The sequence below is a fragment of the Nestor notabilis genome, unplaced genomic scaffold, assembly GCF_000696875.1.
Source record: "Nestor notabilis isolate BGI_N333 unplaced genomic scaffold, ASM69687v1 scaffold28136, whole genome shotgun sequence".
Classification (NCBI taxonomy): Eukaryota; Metazoa; Chordata; class Aves; order Psittaciformes; family Psittacidae; genus Nestor; species Nestor notabilis.
In genome coordinates, this window is record NW_009932866.1 from 19,163 (window position 1) to 25,839 (window position 6,677).

Below are 6,677 nucleotides of genomic sequence, written 5' to 3' on the forward strand. Positions count from 1 at the left end.
TGCCAGCAGTGCAGGAGGAAGTAGAGACCCAGACACTCATCAGTCACACAGTTTCAAAGAGAGAAGATGATGACTGAGACTTTGGTCACACTGACTCCCTTCCTTCTCAGCTGCTCCGTATGTTTGTTATTTGTCCAGGTTGTAAGAGCTTCAGAGCACAGCTCAGACCCACCTCATCTCCTCCACATCTTCTCAATAATAGAAAAAGGACAAAAATGGCAGAGTAACAGATTCAACTGGTGTGTAATGAGCCCATCTACAGAGCCAAAACCTTGCAGTGGGTGAAATCCACATGCCATTTGGATATCTAAAAATGTAAATTAAATGGCTGTCTCCCATATAAAAGCATTACAATACACCATAATGTTCAAAGGCTAAACTAGACAGGCTGCTCCAAAGGAGCATAAGTGTGATATGCCACTGAGGCTTCTTCATAAACCTGGAGCAGTCTTGACTCTGTAACCAACCACAAATGAACACACACACTGCTCGGACTCAGTTTCATCTGTGCATTTGTATTCGTTTCCAAATGAGACCTCTTTTGTTAGGCTAGCTCATGAGTTTGCATCTAATCTCAAGGACTGCTTATGATCTTGTCTGACTTCCATTCATCAAAATTACTGTCTACAGCTAAATAGTTTTAGCTGGTTTAACTAGCTCAGTAGTTTTATCTATGAGGCATTCGACATTGTCAGGCATTTTCTTCTACAGGAAACATCTCATTAGCACAGGCAAGGGAAACCTTGGACACGTTCATACTGCTGTTCACCCAGAAGTTCATCCATCCACAAGTGGGCCAGCAGAAACTGGAGACTGGAGACACACATTTATATTCAGAGAGGAGAGCCATCTATTTTGGCAGCTGGGGGGAAAGAGAGGTGTATGGTGCTTGCTGGTTTGGCCATAGTACTGAGCCAGTGCCTCTGGTCACACTGCTATATGCAGAACAAGGGCAGCCTTGGATCTCAGGGGCAGTACAGGACAGATGTGTTTCTCAACCACTCTGTGTTTCAGCATTTCAAAAGCAGAAAGCCAAGCAGACAAGACATGCTCGGTGTCATTTTCCTGCATGTGTCTGTTTCTATGTGTTTTTTCTTTTCCTTTTTCCCCTCTGTTCAGTCTGAGGTTTTGTGCTTGTGAAACCTTGTTGTTGGCTAACCCTTGCCAGCAGCTCAGCCCCATCCAGGCACATGCTGAGCACCCCCCAGTGGTTTCGGGGAGAATCAGAGGGTAAAAGTGAGAAAACTTGTAGGCCAATATAAAGGCAGTTCAACAGGGAAATCAAAGCTGTGCAGGCAAGCAAAGCAAAATGAGGAATTCACTCACTACACTTGACATCCACAGGCAAGTGTGCAGCCATGTCCAGGAAAGCAGGGCTCCATCACACCTAACAGTTACTTGGGAAGACAAATGCCACAGCTATGAATGTCTCTCCTTCCTAATCCTTTTCCTGAGCATTTATTGCTGAGCACAATGTCATATGGCATGGGATATCTTCCTCAGCTGGAGAAAACAGCTCTGGTATCTGCTCAGAAAGCTCGAGTCAGCTCTGCTCTGTATCCTCCAAGCAAAATAAAGTACAAGCTCCCCTTGGCAGGTATTCTAATTGCATGAGTGTGCCTTGGTTTGAAATAGCCCCAGAGGGGTTATTTTTCACTTTATTATTCTCAGAGAGAGAAATCTGCAACAAATGTTCTCACATCAGCAGGATTTTGGAAAGGGAAGTAGACTAAATGCAGCTTTTACCGGCCACCATCTCAGTCGTAAATCATACACACTAATCACCAACACAGTGGTTGAAGAACACATGTAAAGGCTCCCAGAAAGGAACACATACTGAAAGTCTTTTTATTTGTCCATCTACAAAGCTCCCCACCAGGTTCTCTTTTTTGAGGGTGGTCACTGGCTTCCTTTTTCTGGATAGCAGAGATGTAGCCCAAGATTCTTAATAATACCACATACAGTGGGTTCTTACTATTTTCTCATTTTTAAATTTGTATTTCTCAATTTCCAAAGAAACAGTGGGAGGAAAGCAAAATCCAATAAAGATCTTAAATGCAGGAACCCGCCCCAGAGTGAACTCCAAACTGATTTGTTCCCAAAGTTGCTATTTAAAGAATAAGGACAGTTACGAGTTTCACAGGGTGTCAGAGCAATCAGTGTTCAAGGCAGAGAGCCCATGTTAAATCACCAAGCTAAACCACCAAACAGGAATGTGCAAAGGGAAATCTTTTGCTTTTCTAGGATGTCAGCAGGTATAAGGAAAGATTTGCTAAGTGTAAAGAAAGGAAGCTCAGTATCCTGAGCCCTGAAATAATACCTTCTGAAAACAGATATTCATAAAGTCATAGAATGGTTCATAGAATTCAAAGTGAGAAGGGCTTAGTCTTCTCTTAAACAGGATTACCAGGTAGTAATGGTATCACCAGTATATTTGAAAGGTTAGATCATTCACCCAGGAAGTGAGTCACAAAATTTAACCTCTTCCCAAGGAGGGATCCAAATCCATACCAATTTGAATACTTAGCACACTGGGAACTTTTGAGGCTAGATAGCAATTCAAGAAGGTAGATTTTCCACCTCTCTCAAAGAACACAAAAGGAAGCAACTGAGTAACTTTTTGTTAGCAATGAGAAGTCATCTATTCTTGTCTCTCAGTACTGGTTATTGTCATGGTTTAAGCCCCAGCTGGCTTAAAAAAATTACTACTACTGCTGACCCCAGGACAGTTATGTATTTTATTCATAAATGTAAATGCTACCTACAAGGGAAAGACTCGTGACTCCTTTGGATTCCCTGTAGGGGAACCTAACAGCAAACACACAGTTTGTGAGGACTTGTCAGTGTGTATGAAGCATTCTCAGAACAGACAAATTGATAAAGCCCTTGGGGAGATTTAGATAAAAAACCAAAAAATTGATTTCTGGATACCAGTCAGGATGAGGCATAATTGAAGTATATCTTCTGCCAAGACTCAGTCAGGTGTTGCCAAATCCAAACATATCTATCTTTTTCACCATTTAAACACCCCAGCTGCACACACTCCATACCTCCAGCCATTGAAGAAATATTTTCAACAAAGCATTTTAACAAAGAAATAGGAGCCACAAGACAGAGACGTTCCACAACAAAAGTTGTCTCAGGGAAGAGCAGAATTCATAGCAACCATGTAAGAAAAAACCCCATACTACTACAGTTTGAGAGTTTTGAAGGACTTGTACAACCAAACTCAGGAATAACCCAAGGATGGTAGCAAACCTTTGCTTCAGCTGTTACCAATGAAGATTATGTAGAACATGATGAGAAGGAGAACATAGCCAAAACGGCTCAGGGGGATGGATATGCTAAACTCTGAAATTGCTATCTGTGATTTGGAAACAGAGCATGTAATCACAGAGAGAAAAAGCAGGCTAGAAATGAGAACACAGTTTCTCATTATTGGAGAGTTAAAGCCCTGGAAAGGCTTTTCAATAGCAACAAAGGGCCCAAACTTGGCCATTTTTAAGAGCTCCATAAATTAGTGAAGGGGGTTATATTAAAGACTGGAACAAAATGACTGTAGATATCTTTAGCTCTTACACGTTCAAGTTTATAAACCAGGGAACAGGGACTCAACAAAGTTCCTGAGAGGCTAATCACAACCAACCTTCTGTGGGATGAAAAATACTGCTAGAATAGAATAAAATTTCTGCCAGATCAAATAATAGTGCAGACAAAGCCAAATTCTTCTTCCAGTTCTTCAGATTTTATATTACGTATGGGTAGTTCTGATTCTTTAGCTGTGGTCTATAATTACCATGTTTCATGCAAATTCTGGACCATCTCCTTATTTCCTGCATGGTCACACCCAGGCACGAGTCCTCAAAATGAGTGGGAACATTTTGTTACCATTATACTCAAAAAAGGATGCTGACATTTCTTCATATCCTGCCACTCACACAATGAAGAGACCATAATATCAGACCATGAGGCTCACAGTCAGGCTCATAGTAATGCTTTACATGTAGCTATAGGAAGGATGCATTTTCCATGAGTGCTTCCTCCTTCTGCCAGAGCAATGCCATAAAAGTGAATTTGAGACCTAGAAACAGTGTTCATCTTGCACTAGCACTTGGGCAGGTAGATATAATACAGTCCTCTTAGTTTCTGTGCTGGCACATCAGAAAAGGCAAATTACAGTGCTTGCATCTTTTTCTTCATGGAGCTGCTAGAAAATGGGGGGCTGCTTCTGGAAGATAAAGCTGATACTGCCTAGGGTCCCTGGAACACATTCAGATCACTGTAGACAAACTGATCTTAGTTTGAACCAATGGCTCAAGACTCACAAATTTTCAGAAGGTATGAACACCATAGGTAGAATGAGGATGTGGACCTGGTAGCAATCCAGCAGAGATAATACCAGTGATTCATATTCTGCTTTGAGTTCGAGTTCTTTTTAAAATTTACTGAAATAAAAGCAGTGCCTTTTTTTCCCCTCCCTCCACCCCCAGACAAACACAAATAATCAAGAGATCTATCAAGACTTTTCTATTGGTTTTTAATTTGAAGACAAATAGCATGCTTTTATCTTCATACCCAGAATATTCTGCTATGAAACTTTATCCCATGGGAGATACTGACAGTCTCTGAAAAAAACCCAAATGGCCAGGAGGCCAGCTTTAATCATTTGTAGCTAACACAGTGTGCAGCATAGAGTGTGGGGAAAATAATTCTATGTAGGAAGTCAAAAGTACTGTATTCCTTACAATTACCAATCTTCAAAGGAAAGACAGGCCTTGGTGGTATAAAAAAAAAGTGGTGTTGTAGTTACACCATATTTGCTGCATCCTCTGTGAATTAGTTTCATTCAAGTATGAACTGTGTTGGAGGCTTTCTAATTCACATTATGCCTCTGAACGCTTTTCTATAGAGCCTTTTGAGAAGAACTTGGGGGTTTAAACAAATTGAATATTGTTCTCTCTTTCATGTAGATCATCCGGATCCAGTCAATGACTCAGTTTTTTATAGCCCTTTTAAAATTTCGTTTTATTTTTAGAGTGCAGAACTTTTTTTGGTTTGTTGAAGCCTATTCTTTTGCAGAGACACATTGTTCAAGAAATCACAAGTGGCTTCACATAAACATTCAGGAAGGAGAAGAGACTGGAAAAGCTGTAGAGGCCATAGGAAAATCTGAGGCTGGAGCACATCACTGTAATGTGATGCAGTGTATTACAGCAAATATCAGATTAAGTGGAAGAGCTACTTGCTGTTCAACATATTTCAAGCCTTTGCCATGCTTGTTACATTGGGAAGGGATGGGGTGAGCCAGGAGTGGCATTTGCTGCACAACACAGCAGTGACAGCATGATCCAAAGAAAAGAATTTGTTATGCTCAGCTGCGACAGAGCAATGCTGCTGCTTTCCTGGGCACTGGGCAACCGTCTGCTGCCTTTCACAAAATGCAAGTGCTCCAGCTCCAAGTTTCAAATTCCCAAACTCTCTGACTCTAAGGACAGGGAAATAGTAGCCTGAAGCCTGACCCAACTGAGGGTTTTCTCCTCTTCACATATAGTCCGGACTGAGGACCACATACGAGTCTTTGGGGAAGACAAATTTGGTTTTCCTCATTCTTCTAGAACCTTCTGATGGTCAGTACCCTGTCACTCTCCATCTGCAGCATATGGTGCTCGCATTCATTTTCACTTGCTTCTAGAGGCTATGTTGTTCCCTGCTATAGAAACAGTTGCCTGTAACAAGGACAGCAGATACAGTGCACCAGATGTCTGGGTACCTAGCCTCTGGGTCTTATAGCACGGTCTCTGTTACCAGGAATAGTAGATAGCTTGGTTTAAAAATAAAGAAAGAAAGAAAGAAAAAAAAAAAAAACAAACCAAAAATAAACCAAAACAAAACCACAAAACCAAAGAAAATAAAACATTATGGATGCTCAGGAAGCTTCCTCAGCAGGTCTTTTCAGGGACAGGCTGTGAGAGATGGACAGCTCAGGAGCAGTGCAGCTGTGTTCACATAGTGCTACACCCATGTAAGCCAGTACAAGTAGTGCCATGCTGTCACACAGAGCTACCTTGTATGTCTCTGCACCTGAGGCAATCCATATCTTGGATAATCTTCCCAAGAACAATAAGGAGTTATTGAGAGTAACGCATACACTGATCCCCAGAGCAGACCAACCCAGGAGTGTCACAACTCGTTCTACAGAGGAGGAATGAGGACTTCAAAGCCCTTTGGGAACAGCAGTGCCCAGTTTTGAGGCTCCCTGCTGCAGCCCTGTGACCCTGAAGAGGAACACAGGCTTGCAGGTCGCTTGGGACAGGTATGGGTGCCACAGCATGAGTGGGAGATACGCATTGCCAACCAAGACCTGTTAATATAGAAAATGTTAAACAAGGCAGTGCATCTGAACATGACTGTTGGTCATGAAAGGTATTTCAGTTCTTTTGTTCAATTGATGCCCATGGTAATTTGAAGTTAGTAATTTGGTAATTTTTGCAGACCTAACAAGGACTAACCTGTGTCCTCTATATTCTGTAACTGCTCTGCTACCACAGAAATACCATCTTCAAAATGTAGTTGTTAGAGAGCCTCCAAAACACAAGAGATTCATAACAGAGCAGTATAGCATAGACTAATACTAGTGAAATGCATCAAACATCTTTTCTCACATTACAAAATTCAGC